Genomic DNA, 14,052 nt, shown 5'->3' with positions numbered 1-14,052 from the left:
TTCTCTCAACCAGCTTCATGAGGTTGTCACCTGGAATGCATTTCAATTAACAAGTGTGCCTTGTTAAAAGTTAATTTGTGGAATTTCTTTCCTTAATGCGTTTGAGCCAATCAGTTAGGTTGTGACAAGGTAGGGGTGGTATACAGAAGATAGCCCTATTTGGTAAAAGACCAAGTCCATATTATGGCAAGAACAGCTCAAATAAGCAAAGAGAAATGACAGTCCATCATTACTTTAAGACATGAAGGTCAGTCAATCTGGAAAATGTAAAGAACTTTGAAAGTTTCTTCAAGTGCAGTCGCAAAAACCATCAAGCGCGATGATGAAACTGGCTCTCATGAGGACCGCCACAGGAAAGGAAGACCCAGAGTTACCTCTGCTGGTTGCAGAGGATAAGTTCATTAGAGTTACCAACCTCAGAAATTGCAGCCCAAATAAATGCTTCACAGAGTTCAAGTACAGACACATCTCAACATCAACTGTTCAGAGGAGACTGCATGAATCAGGCCTTCATGGTCAAATTGCTGCAAAGAAACCACTACTAAAGGACATCAATTATCAGAAGAGACTTGCTTGGGTCAAGAAACACGAGCAATAGACATTAGACAGGTGGAAATGTGTCCTTTGGTCTGATGAGTCCCAATTTGAGATTTTTGGTTCCAACCGCCATGTCTTTGTGAGACGCAGAATAGGTAAACGGATGATCGCTGCATGTGTGGTTCCCACCGTGAAGCATGGAGGTGGTGGTGTTATGGTGTGGGGGTGCTTTGCTGGTGACACTGTTGGTGATTTATTTAGAATTCAAGGCACACTTAACCAGCATGGCTACCACAGCATTCTGCAGCGATACGCCATCCCATCTGGTTTGCACTTAGTGGGACTTTAATTTGTTTTTCAGCAGGACAATGACCCAACACACCTCCAGGCTGTGTAAAGTTCCAACCTGAATACTCAGAGATAATCATTTAGTCTTCAATCAGACTATGTTTATGCCAAATTGAATTGGTCACAATTTTGGATTCATTTATCGATTGAAATCAAGCTTTATTTATATGGCACATTTCAGACATGAATGCAACACAATGTGCTTCACAGGAAAAAACATAAATAAAAACAATGAAAATAAATACAGAAATATTTACTACACAACAAACATAAGAGGATAAAAAACTGAAGAATAACCATAAAAACTGAAAGACTAAAAAAGCACCCTAAGGAAAAGCAAAGTTAAAAAGGTGTGTTTTAAGATTTCTTTTAAATATGTTCAGTTTCGGCCACCCTCAGGTTCTCTGGTAGGCTATGCCTTTATGCTTGATGTATCTGGCTGAGTTTTACAATTGTATAGGCTTCTACCATGGCATGGTATTTTCTTTACATTGAGTTACATTAAGAGAAAGACAATGATTAAGCAGTCATTCATTGAGGGTTCATCACCCTTTTATCTCAGGAAAACTATATTATTATCAGATTATTGTTTTCTTAATCATAGTATATTGTAAAGGATATATTATATTGTATTTATATCAACAGATATTACTGTCTGCACAAGCCAGTGAGCATTTTCTGCTTCCCTTCCTGTGAACTTTCAAAACCGCTGCTACCTGTTTGAGTTGGGGATGATAAGCAGCATTTCTCATGCAGAAGCTCTAAGAGCAGCTCTTAGTGGTGAAATACAGAGTTACACAACTGGAAATGGCCCCTTGCGTGTCATTGGGGAGTGGGGGCACAAATACACAGGGAGAGGTATGGTAACACTGTCAGTCTACTGTAGCGCTGCTGTTCCTGTCAGATGAATTACTGCTCTGAGAGAGGGGGGAGAGGCATGATATATAGAGTTTAGTGAGTGAGAAAAATAACACTCCCTCTGTATGTTCCCCTTTCATAAGAGTTATTGGAAGTTCTAAGCTTACTCACTAACCCATGTTTGATCTTGAGTTTGAACTTGTGGCTTTAAATAATAAATAATGTACAGTAGGCTATGTTTTTCTTTGTCCCAGGTGAGACACATTAGCTACAGCACACAAGGTCAGATGATCACAGATCAGTTTCAGAGACAACTGTAAGGTATTTAGATACAGTATATCAGCAGTTATAAGCACACATTTTGGATGACTGAAATCTGAATGGAATTGTCCATTTTCTTTGTGGTACTCTTGAAAGTGTACCTACAGTATGTAGTGGTATCTGTCTGATTATGTTTATCTTAAAGTCACACTAGAAAACAGGCCACTGTGAGTACCTGGCCATGAGAGAACGGCTGTGATTCGGTAAGAACATTTTGAGAATGCAGCAGCAGTCATTGTCATGTAATTTTCCGCCCCCTCTTGAATGACCAATAATTTCCTGTGCATCCTGTGCCGGTTGAAAACATGGCACGCTCTTCCTCATACTACTGTAAGACTTAAAGTCCTGCTTTATTACTCTGTGATTCACTACCTTACTCATAGAGTATGTGTCAACATCTCAATAGACTACATGTCTGAATCTGTCTCAGGCATTGTGTGATTTAAATACTCTATTCTCCCTGGATTCAAAATACATTGCACGCTCAAAGAAAAAACACACATTTTTTCTCCTGTCTTGCTGGAATTTCCTCAGGAATGTTCAATCTTGTTAGTATTTATTGTGCCATAAAGCAACTGAAGTTAAGGTACAGTAAAAATAATATTGTTCACTAAGATTTATACACTTGCTGTTAGCCATGGGAGTATACTCTTAGAAAAAATTGTTATTTGGTGTACTGTATAGAACTTTTAGGTGTTCCATATATGAACCAAGCGATAGAACCCTTTTTGGTTCTATATGGAACCTTTTTTTCAAGACTATACAACATAGACAAATGTGATTACTTTAGTGCCAATGTTTTAGCACAGTGTATACAACAGAAATGAACAAATCAAACGTTTATCTGTAGATCTACACTTTTCTTCTGTCATTTTTCTATTCTTGTTTTTATCACCATACCTATACTATCTGGAATAACAATACATCATCAGGTTTGACTTGCTCTCCCCAAAAGCAGATTTATAGAAAGATCACAAGGCTTTATATCAGGAGTGAAAGTAGAGATGTAAAGATGCTGAAGGTTTATGGTCTCTCTCTAGACGTCACAGTTAGTCTAATTGAGGGGGCAGGTGTGTAAAGATCAGATCCATGCTGATTTATTACATTTTAATATAAGTCTGCATGAAAATTCCTAAATGTTGTTAAAACTCAAGAGTTTTAAAATATCTGAACTTGCCCCTCTAAGGGAGTTTCCCGATCTCAGCACGAACCTGCTGTTCTTGTAATTTAGTCAAAATCGACTTAGATGCAAATGCTGCTAGCAGCCAGCCTCATCTTCTCAGTGTGTAATTAGTGGTTGGACCAAGGCTTCAGGGGCGGACTGGGACAAAAATTCTGCCCTGGCATTCGTCACACCAGCCCCCATCCACATAATAATTTGCATTTCCTGTTGCTGCAGGATATTTTTCCTGCTGTAGCAAATTGGCTCAAATTAAGACCGTACATCTGTGTCTCTGTTTTCTTCCGACCTCACCACTGAGCTGTCTCTGCTAAGCCTCCTTTCCCACAGCACTGATACCAGAAGACCAGGGGACCACACTGCCTGTGCTGGGCCCAGAAACATCTATAGTTGTGAATAAATAAAGACATTTATTAGAAAAAAAGGAATAAATGCCTATTGGATAACCATTGGGCCATAATAACTTATAAAAGCAAGGAGTGCCTGGCTGTCATACATGTCGTCCCCTATCCTAAGGGTTAATTACTATTACATATACAGTACCAGTCAAAAGTTTGGACACGCCTACTCATTCAAGGGTTTTTCTTTATTTTTACTATTTTCTACATTGTAGAATAATAGTGAAGACATCAAAACTATGAGATAACACATATGGCATCATGTAGTAACCAAAAAAGTGTTAAATAAATCAAAATATATTTTAGATTTTAGATTTTTCAAAGTAGCCACCCTTTGCCTTGATGACAGCTTTGCACACTCTTGGCATTCTCTCAACCAGCTTCACCTGGAATGCTTTTCAAACAGTCATGTTATTTCATATAGCACTGGCGCCGGAGGAGATGGCGGCCGTTTTACGGGCTCCTAACCAATTGTGCTATTGTGTGCGTTATTTGTAACTTATTTTGTACATAAAGTTTCTGCCACCGTCTCTTATGACCGAAAATAGCTTCTGGATATCAGGACAGCGATTACTCACCTCATCCTGGACAAAGATTTTTTCTTTAACGAGTCGGCCGCAAAGGATTTACTTCAGACACCCGACAAGGCCCAAATCCTTGTCATTCGCATGAAGAAGAGACGGAGATATCGGGGACGTAGGTCGGGGTGCCTCTACCATCAGTCCTATTAGCCAACGTACCATAATTGGATAATAAAATGGATGAGCTCCGATCAAGAATATCCTACCAACGGGACATTAAAAACTGTAATATCTTATGTTTCGACAAGTCGTGGCTGAACGACGACATGGATAGAGATCCTGGTTCGAATCCAGGCTCTGTCGCAGCCGGCCGCGACCGGGAGACTCATGGGCGGCGCACAATTGGCCCAGCGTCGTCCAGGGTAGGGGAGGGAATGGCCGGCAGGGATGTAGCTCAGTTGATAGAGTATGGCGTTTGCAACGCCAGGGTTGTGGGTTCGATTCCCACGGGGGGCCAGTATAAAAAAAATATGTATTCACTAACTGTAAGTCGCTCTGGATAAGAGCGTCTGCTAAATGACTAAAATGTAAATGTAAATGTAAATGATAACATACAGCTGGCGGGGTTTTCGGTGCATAGGCAAGATAGAACAGCTGCCTCCGGAAAGACAAGGGGTGGCGGTCTGTGTATATTTGCAAATAACAGCTGGTGCATAAAATCTAATATTAAGGAAGTCTTGAGGTTTTGCTCACCTGAGGTAGAGTATCTCATGATAAGCTGTAGACCACACTATTTACCAAGAGAGTTTTCATCTATATTTTTCGTTGCTGTCTATTTACCATCACAAACCGATGCTGGCACTAAGACCGCACTCAAGCAGCTGTATAAGGCCATAAGTAAACAAGAAAATGCTCATCCAGAGGCCGTGCTCCTAGTGGCCGGGGACTTTAATGCAGGGAAACTTAAATCCGTTTTACCTCATTTCTACCAGCATGTTAAATGTGCAACCAGAGGAAAAAAAACTCTAGACCACCTTTACTCCACACACAGAGACGCGTACAAAGCTCTCCCTCGCCCTCCATTTGGCAAATCTGACCATAATTCTATCCTCCTGATTCCTGCTTACAAGCAAAAACTAAAGCAGGAAGTACCAGTGACTCGCTCAATACAGAAGTGGTCAGATGACGCAGATGCTAAGCTACAGGACTGTTTTGCTAGCACAGACTGGAATATGTTCCGGGATTCTTCCGATGGCTTTGAGGAGTACACCACATTAGTCACTGGCTTCATCAATAAGTGCTTCGATGACGTCATCCCCACAGTGACCGTATGTACATATCCCAACCAGAAGTCATGGATTACAGGCAACATCTGCACTGAGCTAAAGGGTAGAGCTGCCGCTTTCAAGGAGCGGGACTCTAACCCGGACGGTTATAAGAAATCCCGCTATGCCCTCCGACGAACCATCAAACAGGCAAAGCGTCAATACAGGACTACGATTGAATTGTACTACACCGGCTCCGATGCTTGTCGGATGTGGCAGGGCTTGCAAACTATTACGGACTACAAAGGGAAGCACAGCCGCGAGCTGCCCATTGACACAAGCCTACCAGACAAACTAAATTACTTCTATGCTCGCTTTGAGGCAAGCAACACGGAAGCATGCATGAGAGCATCAGCTGTTCCCTGACGACTGTGTGATCACGTTCTCCGTAGCTGATGTGAGTAAGACCGTTAAACAGGTCAACATTCACAAGGCTTCAGGGCCAGACGGATTACCAGGATGTGGACTCCGAGCATGCGCTGACCAACTGGCAAGTGTCTTCACTGACTTTTCAACCTGTCCCTGACTGAGTCTGTAATACCAACATGTTTCAAGCAGACTACCATAGTCCCTGTGCCCAAGAACACTAAGGTAACCTGCCTAAATGACTACCGACCCGTAGCACTCACGTCTGTAGCCATGAAGTGCTTTGAAAGGCTGGTCATGGCTCACATCAACACCATTATCCCAGAAACCCTCAACCCACTCCAATTTGCATACCGCCCCAACAGATCCACAGATAATGCAATCTCTATTCCACTCCACACTGCCCTTTCCCACCTGGACAAAAGGAACACCTACGTGAGAATGCTATTCATTGACTACAGCTCAGCGTTTAACACCATAATGCCTTCAAAGCTCAACACTAAGCTAAGGACCCTGGGACTAAACACCTCCCTCTGCAACTGGATCCTGGACTTCCTGATGGGCCACCCCCCAGGTGGTAAGGGTAGGTAACAACACATCTGCCACGCTGATCCTCAACACGGGGGCCCCTCAGTGGTGCATGCTCAGTCCCCTCCTGTACTCCCTGTTCACCCATGACTGCATGGCCAAGCACGACTCCAACACCATCATTAAGTTTGCCAACGACACAACAGTGGTAGGCCTGATCACCGACAACGATGAGACCTGACCGTGTGGTGCCAGGATAACAACCTCTCCCTCAACGTGATCAAGACAAAGAAGATGATTGTGGACTACAGGAAAAGGAGGACCAAGCACGCCCCAATTCTCATCGACGGGGCTGTAGTGGAGCAGGTTGAGAGCTTCAAGTTCCTTGGTGTCCACATCACCAACAAGCTATCATGGTTCAAACACACCAAGACAGTCATGAAGAGGGCACGACAAAGCCTATTCCCCCTCAGGAGACTGAAAAGATTTGGCATGGGTCCTCAGATCCTCAAAACGTTATACAGCTGCACCATCGAGAGCATCCTGTCTGGTTGCATCACTGCCTGGTATGGCAACTGCTCGGCCTCCGACCGCAAGGCACTACAGAGGGTAGTGCGTACGGCACAATACATCACTGGGGCCAAGCTTCTTGCCATCCAGGACCTCTATACCAGGCGGTGTTAGAGGAAGGCCCTAAAAATTGCCAAAGACTCCAGCCACCCTAGTCATAGACTGGTCTCTCTGCTACCGCATGGCAAGCGTTACCGGAGCGCCAAGTCTAGATCCAAAAGGCTTCTTAACAGCTTCTACCCCCAAGTCATAAGACTCAAATAGCTACCCGGACTATTTGCATTGTCCTCCACCCCCTCTTTTTACGCTGCTGCTACTCTCTGTGTATTATCTATGCATGGTCACTTTACCTCTACCCACATGTACATATTACCTCAATTACCTGGACTAACCTGTTCCCCCAGACATTGACTCTGTACCAGTACCCCTGCATATAACCTTGCTACTGTTATCCCCCAGACATTGACTCTGTACCAGTACCCCTGTATATAGCCTTGCTACTGTTATCCCCCAGACATTGACTCTGTACTAGTACCCCCTGTATATAGCCTTGCTACTGTTATCCCCCACACATTGACTCTGTACCAGTACCCCCTGTATATAGCCTCGCTACTGTTATTTTACTGCTGCTTATATTTACTTATCTATTTTTTACTTAACACTTATTTTTCTTAAAACTGCATTGTTGGTTAAGGGCTTGTAAGTAAGCATTTCACTGTAAGGTCTACACCTGTTGTATTCGGCGCATGTGACAAATAACATTTGATTTGATTTAATAGATGGCTATTGGCTTATATGTTATAAAAGCCAATCTAACGACCTTTTAGGCTATTGCCCGTCATATGTGTTCCCCCGAATCCCCCCTTCCCTAATTAGGCCTAAGTGTTAATTAGCCTACTATTTCATACGATATATACCCCACATATTAACTGGCAGCATTAGGCTACGTGTGTGTGTGTCTTTCTCTGTTTTCTCCCTACCTCAACTGCACTGTCTTCTGCAGCAGCAGCTGATCTGTCGATGCTAAGCCTAACATCATTTCTCAGTACAGACACAGTCACAGCACTCAGCAGAACCAGAACTTTTAGAAAAGAAGTTGGTTAATTTCACACATTTAGCAACATCGTCCTCAAGAGCCTTTTTTTGCTCTAATGTTTTTGGTACCACCTTTCCGTTTTTGACAGAGAGTCAGAGCAGATGTCTTTGCTGAGGCGCGTTTGAGTTTGAATGTAAATTTTTTAGCGACCTCAGCTCAGCCAATGAGAAAACCTGGCCGGCCCAAATGCTCAAATATATTATTGACAACAGAGAATTTGCACAAAAATCTTTAAAACCAAATCTTAACAGGCCCGTGGGCCGTGGGTCGTGTCCATTTTTATTATTAGTTTGTTTCGTTTTTACCAGCCCACCCAGCAAAAATATGGTCCATCTGGCATTTGCCCGAATTGCCAGATGGCCAATTCGCCCATGCGAGGCTTGATTTAAACACGGATGTTAGAGATAAAAAACGCACCAGAGTACCTGCTCTGGGGCCTCAGGTTAATCTAATAGTATAACTAGTTTTACATGAACCAAGCTGTTGGATTCAGAGCTATGTCACTCTCTCAGGGCTCACTACAGTAAAGAAGACAAATAAGCTGAAGTCGACAAAACTTTTCTGGCTCTGTCAGCTAGCAGACAGCATTCCAAATGAGCAGCGTATTCCAGCCTGACTGGTCTGTCTGTAGGCTTATTCACAATATCCCAGAACAGAACTGTGTGAACTTTCTTCTTCCTCTTTGCATTATTTCCTTCCTAGAGCCACACTGTGGAAGTGAGCACGTTTCCAGGCAACAGCTCCAGCACCAGGACAGAAAGAGGATGTGGGAGTTTGAGGCTCAGAAAGCAAATTACTTGCAGGATTTATGCATGGTTTAAATTGGTTGATCCTTTCAGTAGGACCCCACTCTCTGCCAACTTAAACCACCACGGTCATCAGCAGGATATATATCACCAACTAGACTACATTAGCAAGTTCCCCCTGGCTTGTACAAGCTCGGAAATCGGTCATTAAGGGAACTTAAAGGAGTTTGAGTCAGGCCTTGTGCTTTAACCTCCAGCAAAGGCAGTTTCACAGTGGCAGCTCTCCATCCCTTTGATCTGGACAGGAAAACAGACACACTCACATATCAGATGACCCAATAACACATCAGAGCTTGGCCACATGTAGCTGGAGGCATGTCATGACTTTCTTTACCCACAAATTACTGTAAGGATTAAAGTAGCATTTTGTTTACAGAGCAACAACCCCTAAGCACTCCAACATTGTTTTTATGATCACAATAAATAACCACCAAATGTCATGGACAGTGTCAAGCAGTCCTTTTTCTGAGGAGTGGCACAGATCCTTCAGGTCTGATGGAGCTGTTCTCTTATTGGTCAGCAACACGGTGTATTTATGTTTGTAGAGTGGTCTTATACAGATGTCAGGCTATCCTCCAGGACATGTGCTGTTTTCCTCTGGAACATGACACCTGTCTATTCTGAGCATGGCTTCCCTGAAAGCCGCCTTACCGGCTCCACTATTCCTTCCCTGTGGTCATACACTGTCATGTAAACCCCTCGGTGCCATTCTGAGATATGGAGCAGGATCTCTGGATCCAATTGCCTCTGCTGACTGACTGGCTGTCTGACTGTCTGGGGGAATGTCAGTTACAAAACAATCTGCCTTCAATGTGCAGTCACTTCTCACCGTAACAGCCTTGATCTCCATCACATTGTGAGGACCTCTTGTTACTGTATGGTCTATTGGTGTACTGATAGCATTGAATATGGCATCAGTCCAGTGTTTCCCTGATATTGCAATGTTGATTTAAGAACATCAGAGCATTCTTTGTGTGGGATCTTTATACATGGTGAGAGTTCACTGCATTTGTCAGCTATTTGATCATTTATTTGTGTGAAATGAAGAAAAGAATGTGCTGCTGGATAAGTTCAAAATATTGTGCCAAGTGGATTACATATGTCAAACTTCAAATAGCTGGACAGACATTATTTTCTGTGCTTTGTGTGTCTGAAGTTTGTCCAGATAAATCTTTCTCCAAGTCCAAGAGGACATGTGGTTAAAACACACTGCGTGGGTCAGACAGGCCTCCAGACGGCAGACAGCTGCTTCGCCTCTCCAGTGCCTGCTTCTGTGTAAATTAATTATTTTCTCCACTCTAGATGAATGACATTCACTGGGGCCGGCCAGATAACGCAGGGTTTTTACCCGTGTCCAAGATAGCTCTCCTTTGTTTTGGCACCGCTGCCTGAAGAAGCAAACATATTTCTCAGAGTTGAGATAGTACAAGCGAGTTATGAAGGCCGGAGAGGGGCAAAGTTGTTGGCGGGATGCTGGAACATAAGATTTTCTTAGAATGTTGTCCAGCTCTGAGGCGTAATGTCTGCTTATCAGGGGTTGAGGGCTTCCTTCCTGGTTTCCTTCAGTTCTCTCGGTAATTAACTGCATTACGTGTCATTCCCAGCCCTCCCACTGTTTTCCTTTGAGTCGTCAGCTTCCCATCGTTTTTTGATAGCTTGAGGCTGTGTGGAGCAACAACGATGGACATCACGTCATTGTTTTGTGTTTTACTGGTCTAGCAGTACGTACTATATTGCTCAGTTTCTATGGCCATGGCTGATGCAGTAATCGGCTAATTTATTAAGTGATTGGCCAATGTTTACTGCCTTAGACCATGTATTGCCTGGTTGGTTGTTATTAGACCAAGTCTTAATGCAACCTGACACTGGTGTTGTTGTAAAGGTATTTAAGGTGACTTGGGTTTCTCGTCATTAAATGTGCTCCACTACCAGTCTCATTGCATGGAACTGCATGTGTAGCTGAGGTGGAGTTTAAGTCACAGCTGATGGCTCATGTGGTATGGAAATGAAACATATTTTGATTCTTATCAAGAATGTAAGCGCATGAGCAACCATGCTAATGAGTGTCAGATAAAACTCAAATGTAATAAATAAAACCAGAATTCCAGAACATTGGTTAAATTGCTAGTGGTTGAATAATTGTTTTGTTCTCAAAGAAAATATGCAGATTATTTATAATGCATATACAGATGTGTGTGTGTTTGAGGGAGTGTGTGTCTCTGACTATCTCCGTTTAGCTGTTCCGCCTTGGCAGGCCAGCTGTAACAGGTACATACTTCACATCTCTGGAATTCCTCCTCTGGAAACTGATAGCATGTGTACTCATCCCTCTGAAACATGCAGTGGATGTAAATCAAATCAAATCAAATGTTATCTGTCACATACACGTGTTTAGCAGATGTTATAGCAGGTGTAGCGAAATGCTTGTGCTTCTAGCTCCGACAGTGCAGTAATATCTAACAAGTAATATCTAACAATTTCACAACATATACCCAATACACACAAAACTAGTAAGGAATGGGATTTAAGAATACATATATGGACAAGCAATGACAGAGCGGCATGGACTAAGATACAGTAGAATATTATAGAATACAGTATATACATATGAGATGAGTAGTGCAAGATATGTAAACATTATTAAAGTGACTAGTGTTCCATTTCTTAAAGTGGCCAGTGATTTCAATAGGCAGCAGCATAACCTTCAGGATATACTATAGCACTGCCTCTGTCTTTAAATAACAAAGTTATGAGAACTATTATCGAATCCAATAATACGTAACTGAGACATCTGTGCTGTGCTGTGAATGCACCAGTGATGGGACGGTTTGTTTGATTCATTGTTAAACATTGATTTTACAGGCATAAAATGAATCGCCAGTGTTTGCAAATGGATTAGTCATTAGCCAAGTCATAGATGGGCAGATATGATTTTAAAAACAGGTATGATTGTTAAAACCTGTACAGTATGGTGAAATCGAACATCCAGGCTCACGTAAAAACAGCTTGGAATGGCCATTTATCCCAGCTGCGGTCTGCTCTCTCTCTCTCTCTCTCTCTCTCTCTCTCTCTCTCTCTCTCTCTCTCTCTCTCTCTCTCTCTCTCTCTCTCTCTCTCTCTCTCTCTCTCTCTCTCTCTCTCTCTCTCTCTCTCTCTCTCTCTCTCTCTCTCTCTCTCTCTCTCTCTCTCTCTCTCTCTCTCTCTCTCTCTCCTCTCCCTCTCCCTCTCCCTCTCTCTCTCTCTCTCTCTCTCTCCTTTTTTGTGTGTGTTTTTTACCGGTGCTCTGTGGGTTGGTGCTGTCTGCCTGCGGATTGCCTTTCCCTGCTGTCAGATGGAGATCATGGGTGAGGTCATGGGATTCCATCTAGGACAATGTAGCCTCAGCTCTTCTAGCTGACCATAAGGACAGTGTGTGCTACCTTTCATTAACCAACACAGACAGATCTCTCCAGCAGGTCTTAATGCTATAGCTTTTTTTAAAAACAATTTGTGAAGCTTGGAACACAAACCCCTGGCTTGGTAATGTAGTCATTAACAAGTCTGTATTTAATCTTTCCAAGCAGAAGTTGTAGTTACTGTATATCTTAGTTGGAAATGGTCTGATATTGTGATAGCCGCATATTAAAATTGCTTCCTAAAATGTTGTTTTGTGAGTACAACTATTTGTTAGTGGTAGACCAAGCGGTTGTTTACTGTAGTTCAACGGAAGTCCTTATGTTTTTTATTATGAAATCTATACAGAAAAAACGGTTGCAAATACCATAATGTTGTCACATCCAACAAGACCAATATAACCAGAGAACAAAGCGGGCCATTCATTCCATCCACTGTAGGATTTTCTCACCATTTGCTGTTGTTATTTCAACAATGGTGTGAATGCAGATGTTGTGTTGTACCATACCTTGCAGGTTAAAGGGAACACCCTTACCCCACAGCAGCATAATAATGCACCCTTTGCATAAAAAAATGACCCTGCCACAAGATAAATAAAGCACATTTATGCTATGCTGAGCCCCTCCCAGCCCTCTCTCACCACTCATAAACATTACATCATAAAAACAGACTCATAAAGGACTACAGAATGGGCCCAGAGGCATGAGCACGCCATTGGATAATTCATTGGTTGAACCATTGACAGAGCTCAGTAGGCATTGCCTCTGGTTCCTTGTTGATAGAGCAGTTCAGTGCTATGTGAGGCATGTAGCGTTGGAATGCAGTCTGGAGCTTGGCTGTCTCCAGAGAGAGGCCTATAGTGTTTTGTGTCTGACACTGGGACAGGAGCCGGGGGTCACTATGGTGTATGTATCAGCCTGGGGGACAGAAGTTGACACCCCTCCCACATTGTCCTCAATACGAGCTGGCATCCCATTATCCAGGATGAATGACTTTAAGGCAAAGAAACAACAACGGTAGCAAACAGGATGCGAAATATACAGCTAATTTAGGCCAAACAGGATTCTGTAAGATAGAATGATTTTGTTTGTATGAGAACTGGTATGAGAAGTGACCACAGATAATGCTCATGTTCCAGGACTTCAAGAAAAAATCCTCTCAAACTATATTTTGTTATTTTTTTAATTAGTCCACAGTAATACAAGTCCCCTGTAGCTCAGTTGGTAGAGCATGGCGCTTGCAACGCCAGGGTTGTGGGTTCGTTTCCCACGGGGGGCCAGTATGAAAATGTATGCACTCACTAACTGTAAGTCGCTCTGGATAAGAGCGTCTGCTAAATGACTAAAATGTAAATGTAATACAGTCCCAAAATGCATCATCATGAGTGACACTTTGCTTCTTGAAAATCCTATATCTTGAAAACTTTGCTGCTGACATGAAACACATTTTGAGACTGTATCAACAGTGGACTAATGAAAAAAATACGTAAAGATGGTTTTTGAGTGGATTTTTCCTTTAAGTATGCCTATTTAGCTTTGTTTCCCAAAGTGCATAACTGAAAGCTGTTTGAGAACCAAGACTTGGTTCAAGGACTTGACAACAGAAGACAAGTCTCATGTATTTTTACTCCCAGCTAATGCGTCCCATATGGAGTTGCTTATCATGTGTCAGTGACATAACACTTTTCTTAATGGACAGATGGCATATCGTTCTCTCAACACCTGCTGCACAGTGGAAGAGGAGAGGTGGGGTCACTCTGCCCAACTCCAGTAGGCAGCAGAGCAGATACACTACATTACCCTTTG

General features: G+C 42.7%; 1 protein-coding gene across 1 annotated transcript in view; it reads left to right on the top strand.

The window, feature by feature from the left end:
- LOC311128185 (F-actin-monooxygenase mical2b-like) overlaps positions 1–14,052 on the top strand; it is a 52,698-nt gene that overhangs the window by 851 nt on the left and 37,795 nt on the right. The gene's annotated exons all lie outside the window — the stretch shown is intronic.

Source organism: Coregonus lavaretus, assembly GCF_964263955.1.
Source record: "Coregonus lavaretus genome assembly, chromosome: 4".
Lineage (NCBI taxonomy): Eukaryota > Metazoa > Chordata > Actinopteri > Salmoniformes > Salmonidae > Coregonus > Coregonus lavaretus.
Note: the sequence above shows the minus strand (reverse complement) of the source record. Positions and strands in the feature narration are given on the sequence as shown.